This window comes from Salmo trutta, chromosome 30, assembly GCF_901001165.1.
Source record: "Salmo trutta chromosome 30, fSalTru1.1, whole genome shotgun sequence".
Taxonomy (NCBI): domain Eukaryota; kingdom Metazoa; phylum Chordata; class Actinopteri; order Salmoniformes; family Salmonidae; genus Salmo; species Salmo trutta.
The window spans coordinates 21180396-21203087 of NC_042986.1; the positions used below are offsets into that span (position 1 = coordinate 21180396).

Consider the following 22692-nt stretch of genomic DNA (forward strand, 5'->3'; position numbering starts at 1 on the left):
TAATGGTTGTATAAAATGTATTAATAAGGATAAAGCTATTTGTAATACATTGAGATGCTATGTACTGATGTTAATGTGATAGAATTGGATTTCTGTACCAAGCTTAACTCAGTCATCGGCACGCCCCCCAGGGACACAGACAGGACCAGGCGTCATTTGACCAGCCTGTTCTAGGGACACCTATAAAAACCCCCACCCTGATTTACTTTCTGAAGACCAGGCCTCCACTCAATTGATGAGTTGGCCAATAGGTTTGACCATCCAAGTACTCTACTGAAAGTGAACTATACCACGTGGTTAACTTTTAGAATATTGATACCGACAGAATAAGAACAAGTCTTTGATATTAATTATTAGTCTGCAGCTAAGTAAATTATATCATTGAACGCGAAGACCAACGAAACATCCATTCTATGATGACATTAATGAATGTCGCTTTGAAAGATCCATTCTAACCGAGAGAGAGAACTCTCCATCAGAACAACGCTCCAACAAGGATCCCGACGACACACTGAGCGTAAATATATATTGATTGCAATTGTTCCCGAATGAGTGAGCGTTCAATTGTCAATTGTTAATATTAATGAACTCTGTAGGTGTGCATCCTCAGCTGACTTTTTATGACCCATTGTTCTACAAGACACCAGCCAGGCCTGTTTAGACCATTAGGGCACATTACTCTACCAATCCTTTGTGACAATAATTACTGTTTGTATGTTTTCTGTTAATTACTTAGTGTAGTAAATAAATGATATTAAGACAATTGATGTATGGATGATTTTAGTAAAGACTGGGTTCGTGCAGATACAACAATTTACGACGTTTGGAATGAGACTGGACGCGAGGTAAAATACACCATTTAAACCAGAAGATAATCGGCCTATACTATAATATAGGAAAGTTATATGAGGAAAATTATAACTTTTGTAATCTGAGTATTTTCCTTGGTGCCCCGATCTCCTAGTTAATTACAGTTAAACGATTAATCAGTTTAATCGCGTGATAATAATTACAGGAAGTGAATTGATAAACATGTCTTCAGTTTAATGGTACCCCAAAGACACGACAACAGTGAATACTAAAGTAAAGTCTGCAAAAACACTAGTGACTCTTATAGTTCATAAGTATTGTAATACTACAGTATTTGGACCATGGTTTACTATTGTATTTTTTTCATGTGGGTTCGCTGTAAATGTGTAATATGTTTGAACAACAATGGAAATGTAACTTTTTTTGTTATTCTGGATACATTTCTAAATGCATTGTATCCACATTTTGATAGATTTTTAAAATAGTCAAATACAAATCAAGGGATACTACAGCGTGGAGTATAGTATTCTCTAGCAGGTATTCCCAAACTGGGGTTCGCACAATGCTGTCGGGGGTATGACAAATATATATATATAAAAAAAAAATGTAATTCACATTTTCAAACAACCATTTACATTTTCCAACAGGGCTATACATTTGGGTGAGTTTTTTCTCTCGCCTGAGTAGCCTCGTTTCACTGCCAAAAATAAAATTAAACCATCTAGTGTTCAGTGAAATAACAACACAATGTAAAATACAGGTAGCTTAGTCAAATAATTAACATCGAATCACATTAAGCGTTACTCTCTCACGGGAATTCCACTAACGATCAGTATGTAGCCAAATGTAGCTCCTGCTCATGTTGGCATCTGTACTGAGGGTGCAAAAACCATGACAGGGAGACATAGTGGAGTAGTAATGCGCGTGGAAAGCAGTTGCTCCTGACGCCACTAGGGTACACTGCAGCATCCACCGAGAGGCTCTTGCTGCCAAGGGAATGCCTGACAGCTTGATAGACGTTTTGGACACTACAGTGAAAATGGTTCACTTTGTTAAAACAAGGCCCCTGAACTCTCATGTATATTTTGCACTATGCAATGATATGGGCAGCGACCATGTAACGCTTTTACAACATACAGAAGTGCGCTGGTTATCAATTGAGAGATGAGCAGTTCTCTTTACTGACCATAATTTTCACTTGTCTGACCGCTTGCATGATGACGAGTTTCTCACATGACTGGCCTATCTGGGTGATGTTTTTTCTCGCCTGAATGATCTGAATCTAGGATTACAGGGACTCTCCGCAACTATATTCAATGTGTGGGACAAAATTGAGGCTATGATTAAGAAGTTGGAGCTCTTCTCTGTCTTCATTAACAAGAACAACACACAGGTCTTTCCATCATTGTATGATTTTATGTGTGCAAATGAACTCAAGCTTAAGGACAATGTCAAATGTGATATAACGAAGCACCTGAGTGAGTTGGGTGCGCAATTACGCAGGTACTTTCCCAAAACGGATGAGACAAACAACTGGATTCATTATCCCTTTCATGCACTGCCTCCAGTCAACTTATATCTGAACAAGAGAGCCTCATTGAAATTTCAACAAGCGGTTCTGTCAAAATTTAATTTAATCAGAAGCTACTGCCAGATTTTGGGATTGGGCAACGCTCAGAGTATCCTGCCTTGGCAAATTGCGCTGTTAAGACACTGATGCCCTTTGCAACCACTTACCTATGTGAGAGTGGATTCTCGGCCCTCACTAGCATGAAAACTAAATACAGGCACAGACTGTGTGGGAAATGATTTAAGACTGAGACTCTCTCCAATACAACCCAACATTGTAGAGTTACAGTATGTGCATCCTTTCAAGCACATCCTTCTCATTAACCTGTGGTGAGTTATTCACAATTTTCGATTAACAAATAAGGTTTTATATGTAAGATGGTTAAATAAAGAGCAAAATTATAGATTTTTATTATATTATTATTTGTGCCCTGGTCATCTTTGTCACTTCCCACGAGCCGGGTTGTGACAAAAACTCACACTCATTCTTATGGTTAATAAATGTATCATATAGTGTGTGTGTGTGGCAGGCTTACAATGATGGCAAAAACAACATTTGAGAGTGCGCTGACCCTGGTGCTAGAGGGGGTAGACAGCTGGAGGTTGAATGTTTGAAGGGGACTATAAAAGGTTTGGGAACCACGGCTCTACACTATACTACAAAATTGTATAGTAAGCAATACACAATCGAGGGGGGACCTCAGAGGAAATCCCTGGCATGAGCTCCCCAAGTACGGCACGTGCAAATCAAAACAGCACTGACAAAGCTAGCAGTAAAGCTAGATAGTAGTCCAATCAATCAAAAAATTATAAAGTAAGAACTACGTGATCGAGGTATACTACAGTGTGTATAGTATTCTACATAGCATACTACAACATAATGTAAGCACTACATTTTATTTATTTATTTTATTTCACCTTTATTTAACCAGGTAGGCCGGTTGAGAACAAGTTCTCATTTACAACTGCGACCTGGCCATGATAAAGCAAAGCAGTGCGACAAAAACAACAGAGTTACACATAAACAAACATACAGTCAATAACACAATAGAAAAATCATGTACAGTGTGTGCAAATGTAGTAAGATTAGGGAGGTAAGGCAATAAATAGGCCATAGAGGCGAAATAATTACAGTTTTGCATTAACACTGGAGTGATAGATTTGCAGATGATGATGTGCAAGTAGAGATACTGGGGTGCAAAAGAGTAACACAAAAAATAATAATAACAATATGGGGTTGAGGTAGTTGGGTGGGCTATTTACAGATGGGCTGTGTACAGGTACAATGATTGGTAAGCTGCTCTGACAGCTGATGCTTAAAGTTAGAGAGGGAGATAAGTCTCTAGCTTCAGTGATTTTTGCAATTCGTTCCAGTCATTGGTAGCAGAGAACTGGAAGGAATGGCGGCGAAATGGTGTTGACTTGGGGGTGACCAGTGAAATATACTTGCTGGAGTGTGTGCTACGGGTGGGTGTTGCTATGGTGACCAGTGAGCTGAGATAAGCCGGGGCTTTACCTAGAAAATACTTATAGATGACCTGGAGCCAGTGGGTTTGGCGACGAATATGTAGCGAGGGCCAGCCAACGAGAGCATACAGGTCGCAGTGGTGGGTAGTATATGGGGCTTTGGTGACAAAACGGATGGCACTGTGATAGACTGCATCCAATTTGCTGAGTAGTGTTGGAGGCTATTTTGTAAATGACATTGCCGAAGTCAAGGATCTGTCACGACTTCCGCCAAAGTCGGCTCCTCTCCTTGTTCGGGCGGAGTTCGGCGGTCAACGTCACCAGCTTTCTAGCCATCGCCGCTCCATTTTCATGTATCCATTTGTTTTGTCTTGTTCCCTGCACACCTGGTTTTCATTCCCCAATCACACTACATGTATTTATTCATCTGTTCCCCCTCATGTCTTTGTGTAAGATTGTTTGTGTGTTACGTGTTTTTGTACGCACTAGGCTTGCGTGCGTTTTCCCCGTGTTATTTCACGAAGCCTGTTTTTATACATTTGATGTGTTGTGACTGTTTTGCACATTTTACACTTTGCCTTGTTGGCTGGAGGTTTTTGGACGCAACTGCGTCCGTCTGTATATCTCTCCTGCCGAAATAAAGTGTGCGCCTGTTCACAATTCTCTGCTTTCCTGCACCTAACTTCAGCGCAAGTACACACACGCCTGACAGGATCGGTAGGATAGTCAGTTTTACGAGGGTATGTTTGGCAGCATGAGTGAAGGAGGCTTCGTTGCGAAATAAGAAGCCGATTCTAGATTTAATTTTGGATTGGAGATGCTTAATGTGAGTCTGATCATGATCAAGGAATACTACAGTGTGTAGTATAGTATTCTACAGTATGCTACAACATTCTATAGTAAGCACTTCACGGTCAAGGAGGATACTAGTGTGCAGTATAGTATTCTACCATACACTACATAATTCTAAAGTAAGCACTACATCAGGGGCACTCAACTGTTAACCTACATTGCCCAGTGATGCAACCCTCCCAGATGAGCTGTATGCCTTCTATGCTTGCTTCAAGGCAAACAACACTGAGCCAGGCATGACAGCCCTCGCTGTCCCAGACTATCTCGCTCTCTGTCGATGTGAGTAAGACTTTTAAACAGGTTAATGCTGGCAAGGCTGCTGGGCCAGACGGACTACCAGGGCGTGTTCTCAGAGCATGTGCAGACCCGCTGGCAAGTCTTCACAGACATTTTCAACATCTTCTTGTCCCAGTCTGTAATCCCAACATGTTTCAAGCTGACCACCATTGTCCCTGTACCAAAGATTTCAAAGGTAACCTGCCTAAATGACTATCGTCCCATAGCACTCACATCTGTAACCATGAAATGCTTTAAGGCTGGTCATGGCATACATCAACACCATCATCCCAGACACTCTAGACCAGAGGAGGCTGGTGGGGGGAGCTATAGGAAGACAGGCTCATTGTAATGGCTGGAATGGAATAAATGGAATAGAGTCAAATGTTGTTTACATATGTTTGATACCATTCCATTCCAGCCATTACAATGAGCCCATCCTCCTATAGCTCCTCCCACCAGCCTCCTCTACCCTAGATCCACTCCAATTCTCAAACCGCCCCAACAGATCCACAGATGACGCAATCTCTATTGCACTCCACACTGCACTCTCCCACCTGGACAAGAGGAATACCTATGTGAGAATTCTGTTCATTGACAACAGCTCAGCGTTCAACACAATAGTTTCTTTCATGCTCATCCTCAAGCTCGGGACCCTGGGACTGAATACCTCCCTCTTCAACTGGATCCTGGACTTTCTGACGGGTCGTCCCCAGGTGGTGAAGATAGGTAACAATAAATCTGCCACGCTGACCCTCAACATGGGGGCCCCTCAGGGGTGTGTGCCTAGTTCCCTCCTGTACTCCCTGTTCGCTCACGACTGTAATGTTTACCCATTGGTAATCTTATTAAAGTATACTATACAGGCAAAACAACAGTATACATTGCTTGACTAGAGATATGCCCTAGCTATAGTTAGTCAGTGGTTGCACATCTAACTAGACTTCCGAAGCAACGGTGTGAATAGTAGGCATGCAAATATATAATTTCAATGTTTACAGCAGGTCTCCAGCTACCCAGACCTGTCTGATCAGCCTGATAGGGTGCCATGGGTGTGTCCAGCTTACACCTGTGCAAATCTGTGTGTATAGCAATGGAATTAACATTTTACTGCAGTGGGCTAAATCGGGGTAACAGAGTATTTATTGGTAGTCTTAAACAAATCTACTTTGAAACAAAAGTATACACATCACACACATGGTTATGGGCTTAAAGAAATAAGACATGTACCATGTCAGATATATGTACTCAATTTTGAGTTTGCATCCCAATATTACACTTTATATATATATCACAGAAGACTGAAATATAACAAAACTGTTAGACAAAAGAAATCTAAAATGTTCAGCGTTGTTAAAAAATATATATGTTTATTAATTATGAAATTATGACATTCAACATTCCACCCATGAGGCCACTAGGTCAGTTGACTGCAGTAACACATCCAACCAATGCCTCAAGTGTTGTGCTGTAGATTCACCACACACCCCTAGACACTTGTGGAGATCTGAGGGAATTGGACAGGTGTAAGCAGGCTGTATCACAACCGGCCGTGATTGGGAATTCCAGAGGGCGGCGCACAATTTGCCCAGCGTCGTCCGGTTTGGCCGGTGTAGGCCGTCATTGTAAATAAGAATTTGTTCTTAACTGACTTGCCTAGTTAAATAAAGGTTAAATAAATAAATAAATAAATAAAAGCAATACCGCCAAAATTTCACCAAGCCTATAAGAGGGTAAGGTGGAGCTCTCACCATCAATCCCTCTCAGCTCTCCACAAGTGTCTAGACTCTGGGCAGTAAGGGTTAGGGGTTGGACAGACCATGGGTATTATGGTAGCTCAGTCATTCAGTCAGTCAGGCACTCAAAATATTTGAATAGCTGTCAAATACTTGCTTCCTCTGTCCTTATTAGAATCTAAATGGTATTTCCTTGATTCACTGCATCCTCTCTTTTCGTCTCATTCTCAAAACCATTGGATGAGAATGTCAGAGGTCCCTCCCCTCTCAACTTCTTATCAAATGGGTTTTGAGAAGGAGGCGAAGAGAGAGGACATGAGGAATGAAGGAAATGCAATTGAGATTTCCCCTTGTTTCCTCCATTCCTCACCTCACTCTCAAAGCACATTGGGGGAGAGCAGGGAAGGTTCCTCCACTCAGGCGCCAATGCACTTTCAAGGAGAGGCAAGGAGTGAAGGAAACAAGGACAGAGGAAGCAAGAATGTGATGTCTAGTTTTCACACACTGCTTGAAGAGTTTACTGATTATAAAGATTTCCTTATTGGTTATTGTTATTAATAATTATCAATGATTTTGTTGACAGAACCCATTGTATTATATTCTTGTACTAAATGACAAGATAAACTATTACAAAATATAGAAATGCTGTTGCTTGTCTTTTACATTCTTGTGGAATGTTTAGCATGGCTATACATGATAGATAAGATGACTAAAGCACAAACAGACCTGGCTACTAGGCATGACAAAGAAACATGCATGGTCCATGCTTCATGCGACATTTTGAATGACATGTATGTTTTGTTGTTGCTAGGAGTTATGGTCTCATTGTGCCTATCTAGACTCTTATTCCTTTTACTACACATGTGGAGCTGCAAGAAAATCACATTTAAATGTATATCAAACCATTTTGAAATGTTGACCCTGATATCACATATTGGCCCCATTTACCCTTTTTTGCACTGACTCTATGCACACTCACTGGACTCTAGTCTACCCATACACTCACAGATACTTAGACTGACACTCCAACACACACATGCTGCTGCTACTCTGTTTATTATCTATCCGGATTGCCGAGTCACTTTTACCCTTACCTACATGTGTACATATTACCTCAACTACCTTGTGTACATTGACTCAGTACCGGTAGTCCTAGTATATAACCTCGGCATTGTTATTTATTGTGTTACAATTGTTTATTTTTATTAGCTAATTTTCTTACTTTTTAACTCTGCATTGTTGGGAATGGGTTCGTAAGTAAGAATTTCACGGTAAAGTCTGTTGTATTCGGCGCATGTGACAAAAAAAGTTTGATTTGATCCATTCAACTTGGGCTCTGGTGTTTGGCTCTTGAACAAACCCCCAAAAACATGATTTCCAACGTTTTCTCCTGTACCGCTGTCATATGAAATCTCGCGGTAGGACTCCACTTAGATCACTACGTAATGTGCCGTGCTGCTTCTAGCGGCGCTGGTGACAGTGCTGAAAGCTGTTGGGGTGAGTTTTGTTTTATTAACAAATTGAAAATTACGGTTGAGAACCCCTTAATATAAGTGTGGGAGATGATGTTCCTCGTATTCAAGTTATATCTGTACAAAATAATCTGTAACCAATGTTCTTACCCTTCAAATCTTAGGCCTGGGCGGGGGCAGTGTTCTCCGGGCGCCGGTGTTTTTGCTCGTCATAAATCATACCGACACTATCTAGCTGGGGAGTTACCAATCTTATTTTAACAAATGTTTCAGCGTATTAGTAAGAAGCCAACGTACTGTCTAAACATTTTAATTATTTAATGCCTACCGGTATACCAACTATGTTTGGCGTTAAACTAATTTGATGAAGTGGCAAACTAGCTGACCCGACGACTGCATTTGTTAGTTAACGTTACCTACTATCTGGACTGGCACGAGTTTACCAAGTGTTGGTTAGTTAGCCACAAACTAGCGGGTTTAGCCTCATCTGTCGCAGTTCCTTTGTTGTCAGGTGAAACACTCAGTTACGGCGCCTGCCAGCACTTAACATGTTTTAGCCATGGTTGTTGGAATTGACATGTTGGAATTGACAAGTTCCTGAATTAAGAAACAATGTATGATTAGCTAAGTGATCATAATAGGTAGCGAAGTAAAGCTAATGTTGTTGACTAACATTAACTAGACATTGATGCATTTGACGATTTGATAATACCCCTGTTTGTATAGCTAACGTAGCTAGCTAATTTGTAGCTGGCTAAAGTGCTTGTTAGCAAACCACTGCATGTTACTTATGCAAACGAATGATGCGTTCGTTGGCTAGTACGCCACGTTACTGCATTGCAAAGCATGGTCGCTTGACAGCAAATCACATGCCATGGCTGTGCATAGCTGGTAACTAATGGTATTGTTTGTGCCATTAACTTGTAAAACAATGTTTTAACCATCAGGGACAGTTGGTTATCTACGTTACTTCGGTACTATAATGAACGACCTAGATAGCTAACTATTTTGCAGTTATTAATGAACGTCGCAGTTCTAGTCAGCTAGCGGAAGGCCGATACAATACCTAGCTGGCTGGCTAGCTACCACCAGCTTGAAGGCCGCGAGAGACTAGGCCGTATATACGTGTGCATGTTGCATACTTCAGCATGCATCACTGAAATTAATTATTTGGTTAAACATAACACACTTGCTAGGTAACGTTAGTAAGTAAACTAGGTAAGGGCTTCTGAACTCGACAATGTGTTCGACCACTTGTTTTGGAAATCTGTGCTAAAGAGCCAATCACAGCCAGTAATTTTAGTGGGTGGGCACGGGTCGGGAAATGTTTTTATCGCTGCGTCATAAGCAGCTGAAAAGCAGACGCTCCCGAGTCCTATTTTGTTTTCACCATGTTGATGCTCTTCAAATCACATTCTATTCGTCACATGCACCTAATACAACAGTGTAGACTTTTCGTGAAATGCTTACTTTCCCCACAATGCAGAGTTAAAAAATAAAGGAAATAGTTACACAAACGGTGCTGAGTCAATGTGCAAGGGGTACGATCTAATTGTGGTAATGTGTACCTCAGGGTTTCTGTTAGAAGGAAACACCCTGCTTTTGGTGTATACAAAGCCAGTTTTACATTTTTAAATAAAAATGGCACTGGACATTTACAATGGAGGGGAAATCCCATTGCGAAATTATTCTTTTAAGCATATTCATTGACGAAATACTAATCCATGTAAAAATATTTGGCCTTATCAGTCTGCACATTTGCATAATTTAGTGGAATTCAATTGGTGCATGTGTATATTTGTTATGCACCTTATTTATTACACATGCACAGAAGACAGATACTGTCTGACAGATTTTCTGCTCAAAGACTATGTTAAAAATAGTTCAAATGGCCAAGATTAAAAAGGGCTATTTTTATTTTACCGGTAATTGAAACACTTTCCATTCAAATGCATAGGCAACGGAAGGCAGGCTTCATCAGTTTGTCACACACCACTTTGCAATGAGCTGGAGGCAGTATGCCTTTTAAAAACGTATAGCTACTTAATTGTTTGAAACCAACACGTTTACCTTGCGTCAAAGTAGTTTAGGCAAAATCCGACTATGCGTTAGTGGAATTTCAATTGGTGACATCACTCGCTCTGAGACCTATTGCAACTTTTGTGGTGCAATAGATAACAATGCTTCGAGGGTGACTGATGTCGATGTGTGCAGAGGGTCGCTGGTTCAAGCCCAGGTTGGGGCGAGGACAGGGACGCAAGCGATACTTTTACAAGTGGAGGCAATTATTTTATAAAGACTTCCATATGCTTTTGAAACCAGTAGCCTATATCTCTTATGTGCTATTGGTTTTCAACTTTCTTTCATTGTCCAGTAGCCAAATGCACATTCACATTTTAAGCTAATGTTGTCATCTGTTGCATCAAACTCATTGCTTTAAATATATATATTTAGCCTAGGCCTACTGGTTGTATGAATTTGGGATCTATCGTCCCACAACTGTCCCAGTGTCTGTTTGGGCTATTTCTTGACAAGCTGACTAATACAATAGGTAAAATGTTCTACTATGAGGGGTAGTAGGTTGACATAGACTGCATGTCCATAAGGCTAGGAGAAGCTAAGCTTTCCTGAAGTAAATTAAAATAGTTGGCCTACTCCTGTCAATATATAGAAATGAATTAATAATAGGCCACTAAAACATGATTTGGGCACAGCAGATCTTTAGCGTTAAAGTTTTAAATCGCATTGCCTACAGTCGGAAGGAAAGGGAGCGTGCAGCAAATACCAAATAGAGGTTTGTTGAGTTGCGACTGTCAGTGAAAAGAGACCAAGCCAGGCATATCGAAATATTTCGAAATTCAATTGCGGAAAAACATTTTGGAAAGCAAATAGCTATTGCTGTAAAGAGAAGCCAGTGAAAAGACTAATCTGTCTTTATTAGTTATCAAAATTCTTAACTTAATTCAGGAAACAGTAGGTCTCGCTTATTATCACCAGCGGAGAGCTTTGGCCATGTGCCTGATCACCGCTCATATTCACTCTATCATTGTTTGGTCAGTGCCACTTAAGTTTGTTTTTGGACAATTTCTTCCTCCAGGTTAGATGGACATCATATTCTATTTGTCTCCCCTTCTTGTAGGCCTATTATATGGCCATTTTTTTTTATTGATCTGTTTGTCAGTGTCAGCAGAGTAGGCTACCCTGTCATTTTCTCTCAAAAATATTCTGCTAATGTATGCAGTCATATAAAGTATAGTAGAATTGCATGAAATGTGTTAAAGGCCACATTTTTCCTGTGTAAATAAAATATATCTGATATAGCCAAGGCCTCTACTCTACACGCTCAGCCATGTATTGAAGTATTTTTTGCAAACAGTGACTGAGTTATATTATTAGCCTAAATTATGACAATCCAATCTACTCATCACATTACGAATAGTAGGCTCTTACATAAGTCTGCAAATATGATGATGCATGGAATGCTTTATCATAAAGGTGCTATTGATGGTGAAAATGAGCTTCTCCACACTATGAACTCACGCACCACCTATGCATAGCTAGTGATTGTACTGTTCATTACTTGTTTTGTTGGCTGAGGAAAAGTAAATGTGCACAGTTATTCTAACATCTTCAAAGTGCTTCGTAAGGACACATGTCATTGCATCTTCAACTTGTCTCCTGTTAAGATGAATTACCATAAGCTAAATGTGATTTCTGTCATTCTGAGCAACGTGGGCGGACTCCCTAATCAGGTTACGCACCCATTGCATAGGCATATTGGTCTGGTAAATTTACTCAAATGTCCAGTAAATTAAAATTCTGCCAGTCAAATGTCCGGCGCTACATTTTCATAACGGAAACCCTGATGTACATGTAGGTAGGTGAAAGATTAGTGGAATCTGTGTGGGTAGGATGACTGGATGACTGGCAGTGAGGGTGAACAGGTGGTCACGTGTCAGCTGACAGAGGAATGGATGAGACTGAGGCAGGAATTCCTTTAACTTGTTATGGATAGGGGACAGTATTTTTACGGCCGGATAAAAAACGTACCCGATTTAATCTGGTTATTACTCCTGCCCAGAAACTAGAATATGCATATAATTAGTAGCTTTGGATAGAAAACACTCCAATGTTTCTAAAACTGTTTGAATGGTGTCTGAGTATAACAGAACTCAAATGGCAGGCCAATACCTGAGAAGATTCTGTACAGGAAGTACTGTCTGACCATTTCTTGGCCTTCTTTGTCATCTCTATCCAAAACAAAGGATCTCTGCTGTAACGTTACACTTTCTAAGGCTCTCAGAAGGCGCCAGAACGTTGAATGATGACTCTGCAGTTACTGGCTGAAAAACAGTAGCGCATTTGGTAAGTGGTCGATCTGAGAACAATGAGACGGGTGCGCATGTGAAGAGTCCATTTTACTTTTTCAGTCTTTGAACGAAAACAACGACTCCCGGTCGGAATATTATCGCTATTTTACGAGAAAAATCACATAAAAATTGATTTTAAACAGCGTTTGACATGCTTCGAAGTATGGTAATGGAATATTTTGATTTTTTTTGTCACGACACGCGTCTGCGCGTTACCCTTCGGATAGTGTCTTGAACGCACGAACAAAATGCCGCTATTTGGATATAACTATGGATTATTTGGAACCAAACCAACATTTGTTGTTGAAGTAGAAGACCTGGGAGTGCATTCTGATGAAGAACAGCAAAGGTAATCCAATTTTTCTTATAGTAAATCTGAGTTTGGTGAGTACCAAACTTGGTGGGTGTCAAAATAGCTCGCCATCACGGGCTAGCTATCTACTCAGAATATTGCAAAATGTGCTTTCACTGAAAAGCTATTTTAAAATTGGACACCGATTGCATAAAGGAGTTCTGTATCTATAATTCTTAAAATATTTTTTTTGTGAACGTTTATCGTGAGTAATTTAGTAAATTCACCGGAAGTGTTCGGTGGGAATGCTAGTTCTGAACGTGCCATGCTAATGTAAAAAGCTGGTTTTTGATATAAATATGTACTTGATTGAACAAAACATGCATGTATTGTATAACATAATGTCCTAGGAGTGTCATCTGATGAAGATCATCAAAGGTTAGTGCTGCATTTAGCTGTGGTTTTGGTTTTTGTAACATTATATGCTAGCTTGAAAAATGGGTGTCTGATTATTTCTGGCTGGGTACTCTGCTGACATAATCTAATGTTTTGCTTTCGTTGTAAAGCCTTTTTGAAATCGGACAGTGTGGTTAGATAAAGGAGAGTCTTGTCTTTAAAATGGTGTAAAATAGTCATATGTTTGAAAAATGGAAGTTTTCGGATTTTCGAGGAGTTTGTATTTCGCGCCACGCCCTATCATTGGATATTGGAGTGGTGTTCCGCTAGCGGAACGTCTAGATGTAAGAGGTTAACCATAAAGTGGTATATTTACTGTGTAGTCTGTGCTGCATAACAAAGGAAACAGAATAACGTGTATCCAATCAAATCCATCATCACAAAGATCTAATCATAACAATCATTTGTTATTAACATAATTTAGGGAATTCAACAATCCAGTTCATTAAGTCAATAGGAATAGTCGGTGAGCAATTTAGGCTCGTAACTATTTATCATAAATCATGAAAGAATACAAACAGTGATCGGTTATTCAATCTATAATCGCCATTAGTTGGATCAGAGCCGATCAGTTCAACAAACAATGACTTTCTTATTTCACCCCTTCAAGTGTCTTCATGCGTACACGTAATTTTATTACATATTAACCATACCAATTGCATAATTGGCCTATTATGATCCGTAGGGCCGGGATCATTGACCATTCACATTACACAAAATGTTTGAAGCGTGCGCTCCAAGCCGCGCTCCGCGATAATAACTCCAACAACAACTGATGGCCCACTCTCCCGATCGCAACAGATAGTTCAGATGAAAGGTAACAGAGTCGGTGGATTCATGGACGCACAGAACTTCTGGATTTGACAGAGTGAAGGAAGAGAAAGCAGCGCGATCAGGCGATGGTGATTTCCTCCTTTTATGGAGTGGAGATCTGTCGGACATTTCCACCTGACCTAATTAAAGCGCCCTTGGCCCAGCTGAGTAAGTGGCAATGAATTAAAGGATTATTCCACAAACTCCATGGGCTTTTTCTACAGTAGGGGTAAGATTAACTAGAAGGGATGCAACTTTCGGTCAATTGTGCTGCAGACTGACCCTCATTAACCGGTAAACAAACGGTAACATTTTCCCAACAGTAAAATGACATGACCAACAGAATGTGAATCAGGCCTTCATGGTCGAATTGCTGCAAAGCAACCACTACTAAAGGACACCAATAAGAAGAAGAGACTTGCTTGGGCCAAGAAACACGAGCAATGGACATTAGACCGGTGGAAATCTGTCCTTTGGTCTGATGAGAAGGTGAACGGATGATCTCCGTATGTGTGGTTCCCACCGTGAAGCATGTAGGAGGAGGTGTGATGGTGTGGGTTGCTTTTCTGGTGACACTGTCAGTGATTTATTTCGAATTCAAGGCATACTTAACCAGCATGGCTAGCACAGCATTCTACAGCGATGCGCCATCTGATCTGGTTTGCGCTTAGTGGGACGATAATTTGTTTTTCAACAGGACAGTGACCCAAAACACGCCTCCGGGAGAGTGACAGAGTGCTGCATCAGATGACCTGGCCTCCACAATCACCCAACTTAAAAAAAAAATATTATGATTTTTTTTTCTCACTTTTATATAACCGGGTAGGCCAGTTTGAGAACAAGACCTCAAACCAATTGAGATGGTTTGGGATGAGTTGGACAGTAGAGTGAAGGAAAAGCAGCCAACAAGTGCTCAGCATATGTGGGAACACCTTCAAGACTGTTGGAAAAGCAGTCCAGGTGAAGATGTTTGAGAGAATGCCAAGAGTATGCAAAGCTGTCATCAAGGCAAAGCGTGGCTACTTTGAAGAATCTAAAATATATTTTGATTTGTTTTAACACTTTTTTGGGGTTACTACATGTTTCCATATGTGCTATTTATTAGTTTTGATGTCTTCACTATTATTCTACAATGTAGAAAATAGTAAAAAATAAAGAAAAACCATTGAATGAGTAGGTGTGTCCAAACTTTTGACTGGTACTGTATATAATGACGAGATGCTTATGTTTCCACTCTAACAATGGGAGTCGTCCCAAGGCGGGAGGGCAGGCGACAAGCTTAGGCCCAAAATAATCCCTTGGAAATGCATTGGACCTATTTTGGCAAGATTTTGGAGCAAGCAAAACCTCTCGCCTTACTATGCATGCATACAAGGACCAGACATTTGTCATTAAAAGCTTAATGGAAACAAGCTTGCTGTTGTTGCATATCGTCTTACAGCCAAAAGGCTATAGCCTATTATTGATCATGCAACTCCTGTAATGAAGCAGCTAATAAAACGTCATTTTTCAATTTGCCAAAATACAATTTCTGGAAACCAGTTCTAAATGGCGCACCTAATGCCAGAAATTCCATGAGTGACAAAAATGAAAATCTCTATTAGAAATTTAGAAAGATGATGAATTTAATAGAAAATACTATAAATAAAATTATTGGTCACATACGCGTGTTTAGCCGACATTATTGTGGGTGTATCGAAATGCTTGTGTTTCTAGCTCCAACAGTGCAGTAATATCTAATAATTTCACAACAGTGCACACAAATCCAAAGTAAAGGAATGGAATTAAGAATATAAGTATTTGGACAAGCAATATTGGAGCGGCATAGACTAAGATACAGTAGAATAGAGTACAGTATATACATATGAGATGAGTAATGCAAAATATCGAAACGTTATTAAAGTGGCCAGTGATTTCAAGTCCGTATAGGGCAGCAGCCTCTAAGGTGCTACTGATGGCTATTTAAAAGTCTGATGACCTTGAGATTGAAGCTGTTTTTTCAGTCTCTCGGTCCCAGCTTTGATGCACCTGTACTGACCTCGCCTTCTGGATGATAACGGGGTGAACAGGCAGTGGCTCAGGTGGTTGTTGTCCTTGATGATCTTTTTGGCCTTCCTGTGATTTCGGGTGCTGTAGGTGTCCTGGAGGGCAGGTAGTTTGTCCCCGGTGATGCGTTGTGCAGACCGCACCACCCTCTGGAGAGCCCTGCGGTTCTGGGCGGTGCAATTGCCGTACCAGGCGGTGATACAGCCCAACAGGATGCTCTCAATTGTGCATCTGTAAAAGTTTGAGGGTTTTAGGTAGGGATGCACCGATATAACATTTTTGAAGTTTACCTACACTCAGGTTGGAGTCATTAAAACTCGTTTTTCCACCACTCCACAAATTTCTTGTTAACAAACTATAGTTTTGGCAAGTCGGTTAGGACATCTACTTTGTGCATGACACGTCGTTTTACAAACAATTGTTTACAGGCAGATTATTTCACTTATAATTCACTGTATCACAATTCCGGTGGGTCAGAAGTTTACATACACTAAGATGACTGTGCCTTTAAACAGCTTGGAAAATTCCAGAAAATGATGTCATGGCTTTTTGAAGCTTCTGATAGACTAATTGACATCATTGAGTCAATTGGAAGTTTACCTGTTGATGTATTTCACGGACTACCTTCAAACTCAGTGCCTCTTTGCTTGACATCATGGGAAAATCAAAAGGAATCAGCCAAGACCTCAAAAAACATTTGCAGACCTCCACAAGTCTGGTTCATCCTTGGGCGCAATTTCCAAACGCCTGAAGGTACCACGTTCATCTGTACAAACAATAGTACGCAAGTATAAACACCATGGGACCACGCAGCCATCATACCGCTCACGAAGGAGACGCATTCTGTCTCCTAGAGATGAACGTACTTTGGTGCAAAAAGTGCAAATCAATCCCAGAACAACAGCAAAGGACCTTGTGAAGATTCTGGAGGACACCGGTACAAATGTATCTATATCCACAGTAAAACGAGGAGGGTATGGTGCACTTCACAAAATAGATGGCATCATGAAGTAGGAAAATTATGTGGATATATTGAAGCAACATCTCAAGACATCAGTCATTGAAGTTAAAGCTTGATCGCAAATGGGTCTTCCAAATGGACAATGACCCCAAGCATACTTCCAAAGTTGTGGCAAAATGGCTTAAGGACAACAAAGTCCAAGGTATTGGAGTGGCCATCACAAAGCCCTGACCTCAATCCCATAGACAATTTGTTGGCAGAACGGAAAAAGCATGTGCAAGCAAGGAGGCCTACAAACCTGATTCAGTTACACCAGCTCTGTCAGGAGAAATGGGCCAAAATTCACCCAACCTATTGTGGGAAGTTTGTGGAAGGCTACCCAAAACATTTGACCCAAGTTAAACAATTTAAAGGCAATGCTACCAAATACAAGTTGAGTGTATGTAAACTTCTGACCCACTGGGAATGTGATGAAAGAAATAAAAGCTGGAATAAATCATTCTCTCTACTATTTTTCTGACATTTCACGTTCTTAAAATATAGTGGTGATCCTAACTGACCTAAGACAGGGAATTTTTACTAGATTTAATATCAGGAATTGTGAAACTGAGTTTCAAAGTATTTGGCTAAGGTGTATGTAGACTTCTGACTTCAACTGTATGTCACCATTACCAGTAAAACATAATCAAAATGTATTTTGCATTCTTGCTGTGTTGATCATTTTGTTCAGTCGTTTCATTCTCAACCAGGATTTCATCATACATGTCAAGCAGTGAAGTTTCAGCTCTGTCTGTCCGTGGCCACTTCCTCGGTGCGTACTGTCATTGTCTCCGTTTCCATCTTGTCCAGCTGTCTCTAACATTTCTCGTAAACCCTGTTTCTTGTCTGCATCAAAGTAGCGGTCCTTGTACCTAGCATCGAGCATGGTGGCGACACCGTAAAGAGGCTCAAAGAGAATGCCACCTAATTGCTTGTTCACATCCTCTAGTAAAGTACTTTTCCAAGTTAACCCGACGGTCTGTATTGTCATTTTTGTTGAGCAGGCGTTTCAATGCCATGCCCGAGGGTATCTGCAGATGCAGTTGATGAGCTTATTTCTCGAGTCAGTAGTTCGAATGGCGCTAGGAGTGTGTTCATGTTCTCAAATGCCATTGAAATGGCAGCAGTGGTATGAGAACCAGCACATTCTTGAGAATGCTATTTGGATTTCCTTAGTACGAAATCCTCGTCGACCCACTGTGCTGTCAGACTCGGCATGCTCATGGGGTGACGTCGCTCATCCAAATGTCAGACGTGAAGCTAATAGCAGTGATGACAATAGCAAGTAGCTCATGGATGTACTGTGTAACTCCGGTAGGGCAACATCTGAAAAATAGTACCTACTTGGTAGAGTGTACCGGGGCTTGAGGTGGTCGTCCAGTCGGCAATAGCCAACATCATCCACGGCAATAGCCAACATCATCCACAACAGAGAACGGTTGATTGTCAAGGGCAAAATTCCATTATCTTGGCGTTAATGGATTTTGCCTTTGGGTTGTCTCGCTGAACTTTTCTTACTCTTTCAAATGACTGCTCGACTTGAACTTGTTTAGTTGTTGGAAGTGTGCACCTAGTTTTTTTTTTCCTGCGTTTGTTCTATGTAGTCGTTGAACCTCTGGGGGTGATGCACTTTCAAATGAGTAATTAGGTTTGTGATATTGAAAGATTTCCCTTTCTCCCCTCTGGAAATAATAGCAGCACAAATGTTGCATATGGCCTTTTTTATCTTCCTTTGAATCTTCAAAATAGATCCACACAGCAGACATTGTGGGCTAGGTTAGGAATGCTGTGTTGCACGTGTAGTGCAGTATTTTTCGTGGCGTCATTTACCTACGTTATATAGGTATGCAGCTTTAACGTCGGTTTTTCACATCGGCGTTAACCTCTTACATCTAGATGTGCCGCTAGCGGAACGCCTCGCCAATATCCAATGATAGAGCGTGGCGCGAATTACAAACACCTCAGAAATCCAAAAACTTCAATTTTTCAAACAAATGACTATTTTACACCATTTTAAAGACAAGACTCTCCTTTATCTAACCACATTGTCCGATTTTCAAAAAGGCTTTACAACGAAAGCAAAACATTAGATTATGTCAGGAGAGTACCCAGCCAGAAATAATCACACACCCATTTTTCAAGCTAGCATATAATGTCACAAACCAAAACCACAGCTAAATGCAGCACTAACCTTTGATCTTCATCAGATGACACTCCTAGGACATTGTTATACAATACATGCATGTTTTGTTCAATCAAGTTCATATTTATATGAAAAACCAGCTTTTTACATTAGCATGTTTTGTTCAGAACTAGCATACCCACCGAAAACTTCCGGTGAATTTACTAAATTACTCACGATAAACGTTCACAAAAAACATAACAATTATTTTAAGAATTATAGATGCAGAACTCCTTTATGCAATCGCGGTGTCCGATTTTAAAATAGCTTTTCGGTGAAAGCACATTTTGCAATATTCTGAGTAGATAGCCCGGCCATCATGGCTAGCTATTTTGACACCCACCAAGTTTGGCACTCACCAAACTCAGATTTACTATAAGAAAAATTGGATTACCACTGCTGTTCTTCGTCAGAATGCACTCCCAGGACTTCTACTTCAACACCCAATGTTGTTTTTGTTCCAAATAATCCATAGTTATATCCAAATAGCTGCGTTTTGTTCTTGCATTCAAGACACTATCCGAAGGGTGACGCGCCGGCGCGTATCGTGACAAAAAAATTCAAAATATTCCATTACCGTACTTCGAAGCATGTCAAACGCTGTTTAAAATCAATTTTTATGCGATTTTTCTCGTAAAATAGCGATAATATTCCGACCGGGAGACCTTGTTTTCATTCAAACACTGAAAATAGAAAATGGAGTCTTCACGTGCACGCGTACGCCCGTGTCATTGTTCTCAGAACGACCACTTTCCAAAAGCCCTACTGTTTTTCGCCCAGGGACTGCAGAGTCATCATTCCCCATTCTGGCGCCTTCTGAGAGCCTATGGGAGCCTTAGAAAATGTCACGTTACAGCAGAGATCCTCTATTTTTGATAAAGAGGCTATAGAAGGACGGTCAGACAGGGCACTTCCTGTATGGAATCTTCTCAGGTTTTGGCCTGCTATATGAGTTCTGTTATACTCACAGACACCATTCAAACAGTTTTAGAAACTTTAGGGTGTTTTCTATCCAAATCAAATCATTATATGCATATTCTAGTTTCTGGGCAGGAGTAATAACCAGATTAAATCGGGTACGTTTTTTTTATCCGGCCGTGAAAATACTGCCCCCTATCCTAAACAGGTTAATCTAGACATTGCGCCGATGTTGGCATTTTTAGCTAATATTGGCCGATTCTGATATGCTTACCTATTTATTTTTTATATATCGTGCATGCCTAGTTTTAGGTGCCAAGCCACATTTCTTCAGCCTCCTTCACCACACTGTCTGTGGGTGGACTATTTCAATTTGTCAGTGACGTGTACGCTAAGGAACTTGAAGCGTTCCACCTCCACTGCGGTCCTGTCAATGTCGATAGGGGGTGCTCCCTCTGCTGTTTCCTGAAGTCCACCATCAGCTCCTTTGTTTTGTTGAGCGAGAGGATATTTTCCTGGCACCACACTCCCAGGGCCCTCAGCCTACAGGGAGGAGGTGTCTCGTCACTGTTGTTGTCTGCAAACTTGATGGTTGAGTTGGAGCTGTGTGTGGCCAGGCAGTCATGGGTGAGCAGGGAGTACAGGAGGGGGCTGAGCACACCCTTGTGTTGAGGATCAGCGAAGTGGTGTTGTTTCCTACCTTCACCACCTCGGGGTGGCCTGTCAGGAAGTCCAGGGCCCAGTTTCACAGGGCGGGGTTCAGACCCAGGGCCCCAGGCTTAATGATGAGCTTGGAGGGTACTATGGTGTTGAATGCTGAGCTATAGTCAATGAACATAAGTATTCTTCTTGTCCAGATGGGATAGGGCAGTGTGATGGCGATTGCATCGTCTGTGGCTCTATAGGAATGTGCGGAGAAGTGACACTATGCATGTGGATAGGTAGACGCCCACTAAAAACCACTTAGCACCTCAAGTGATGGAGTAGCCACTATTAACCACACCAAAAATTAGTGATGTAGGTGAAAGCAGTGGCAGTGATAGCCATGGAGAAGGAGCAGCTTCCAACAAAGAAATTACTGATAAAAAGGGTTCAACTGTTTGTTAATTGGAATTGGTTTGACTTTTTGAAGTCTGACAAAGAGCAGAGCAATGTTCGGTGCAAATTGTGCCGTAGACGGGTGGCTACCAAGTCTGGTAATAGGACAAACCTTTTTCACCATCTGAAGCAAAATCACTCTTTGGAACATGCAGAAAGTTTGCGTTTGCGCCACGGTATTGATAAAGCACCAACCAATCTAGGGATGTTCACCCGAAGCAGTCAACACTGACAGCGTTTATGCCCTACGAGCAAACATCGAAAAGACACAAATACATCACACATGCTATTATGGACATGCTACCATTTAGCACAGTTGATAAGGAAGGTTTCAAGAGGCTTATTAATTGACCCCAGGTACGTGCTCCCTGGCTACAAACATTTTTCTCACACCGCACTGCCTAAACTCTACGCCGAGTTTAGGGAAAAAGTTGAGGAACAGCTTAAGACAGATTTGACATATTTTGCTGCTACTACCGATCTGTGGTCTAGTCGCACGTCAGAGCCTTATTAGCCTCACTATCCACTATATTGACAGAGTGGGATCTTCGAAATAAATGCCTTCAAACATCATACTTTCCCGACGACCACACGTGTGAAGCTATAGCAGAGGGGCTCATTGACACTCTCGCCTCCTGGGGACTCAGTCAAGACAGACAGGTCTGCATTACAATGGATAGTGGTGCGAACGCGGTGAAGGCTGCTCAAATCAACAAATGGACCCGACTGCAATGTTTTGGACATTGTCTGCACTTGGCCATTGGTAAGTAACCTTGTCAATTGTGTATATTGAAGTGACTGGTTAGATGAAACTAAATGTGCATTTTATATTCAACTGAGTAAGTTAAATATTACATTTGTACATACTAAAGGGATTATTGTGATTTGACATTTTTAAAATCTATTTTCTCTTAGAGAGTGGGTAGAGACAAACGGGTTTATCTCGCAATTGGCGTGTGTAAGAAAGTGGTAGGTGCCTTTTCCACGAATAGGAAAAAGAAGAGACCTGGCAGTTGCTCAAAAAGAGCACAACCTACCCCAGCACAAGTTGGTGACAGTCGCCTAACAGGTGGGGATCACGTCAAAAGATGTTGCAAAGACTACTGCCGCAGGAGAAGGCCATTTCACAGGTCTTGTCCAATGACAAGAAGACCTGGCACTTAGCTCCCACCTATATAGATGTTCAAGTCCATCAACCAGGCAGTGACCCCACTCCTAGAATTCAGATGCTCTGTCTGGTGAGTTTTATGTCAGTGTGTCTTACCTGAAGCCAGTACTATACCTGTTCAATACAGAGGTCATGAAACCTGATGGTGAAACCGAGCTCACCCAAAC

At 41.1% G+C, this 22692-nt stretch overlaps 1 protein-coding gene across 15 annotated transcripts in view; it reads left to right on the top strand.

The window, feature by feature from the left end:
• Positions 1-8098: 8098 nt before the first annotated feature.
• The window catches only part of LOC115168221 (cold shock domain-containing protein E1), a 39147-nt gene continuing 24553 nt past the window's right edge, over positions 8099-22692 (top strand). For all 15 annotated transcript variants that reach the window (XM_029723278.1, XM_029723279.1, XM_029723281.1 and 12 more), the window contains exon 1: positions 8099-8207. The gene's annotated coding sequence lies outside the window, so the exon portion shown is untranslated. The remainder of the gene's footprint in view (positions 8208-22692) is intronic.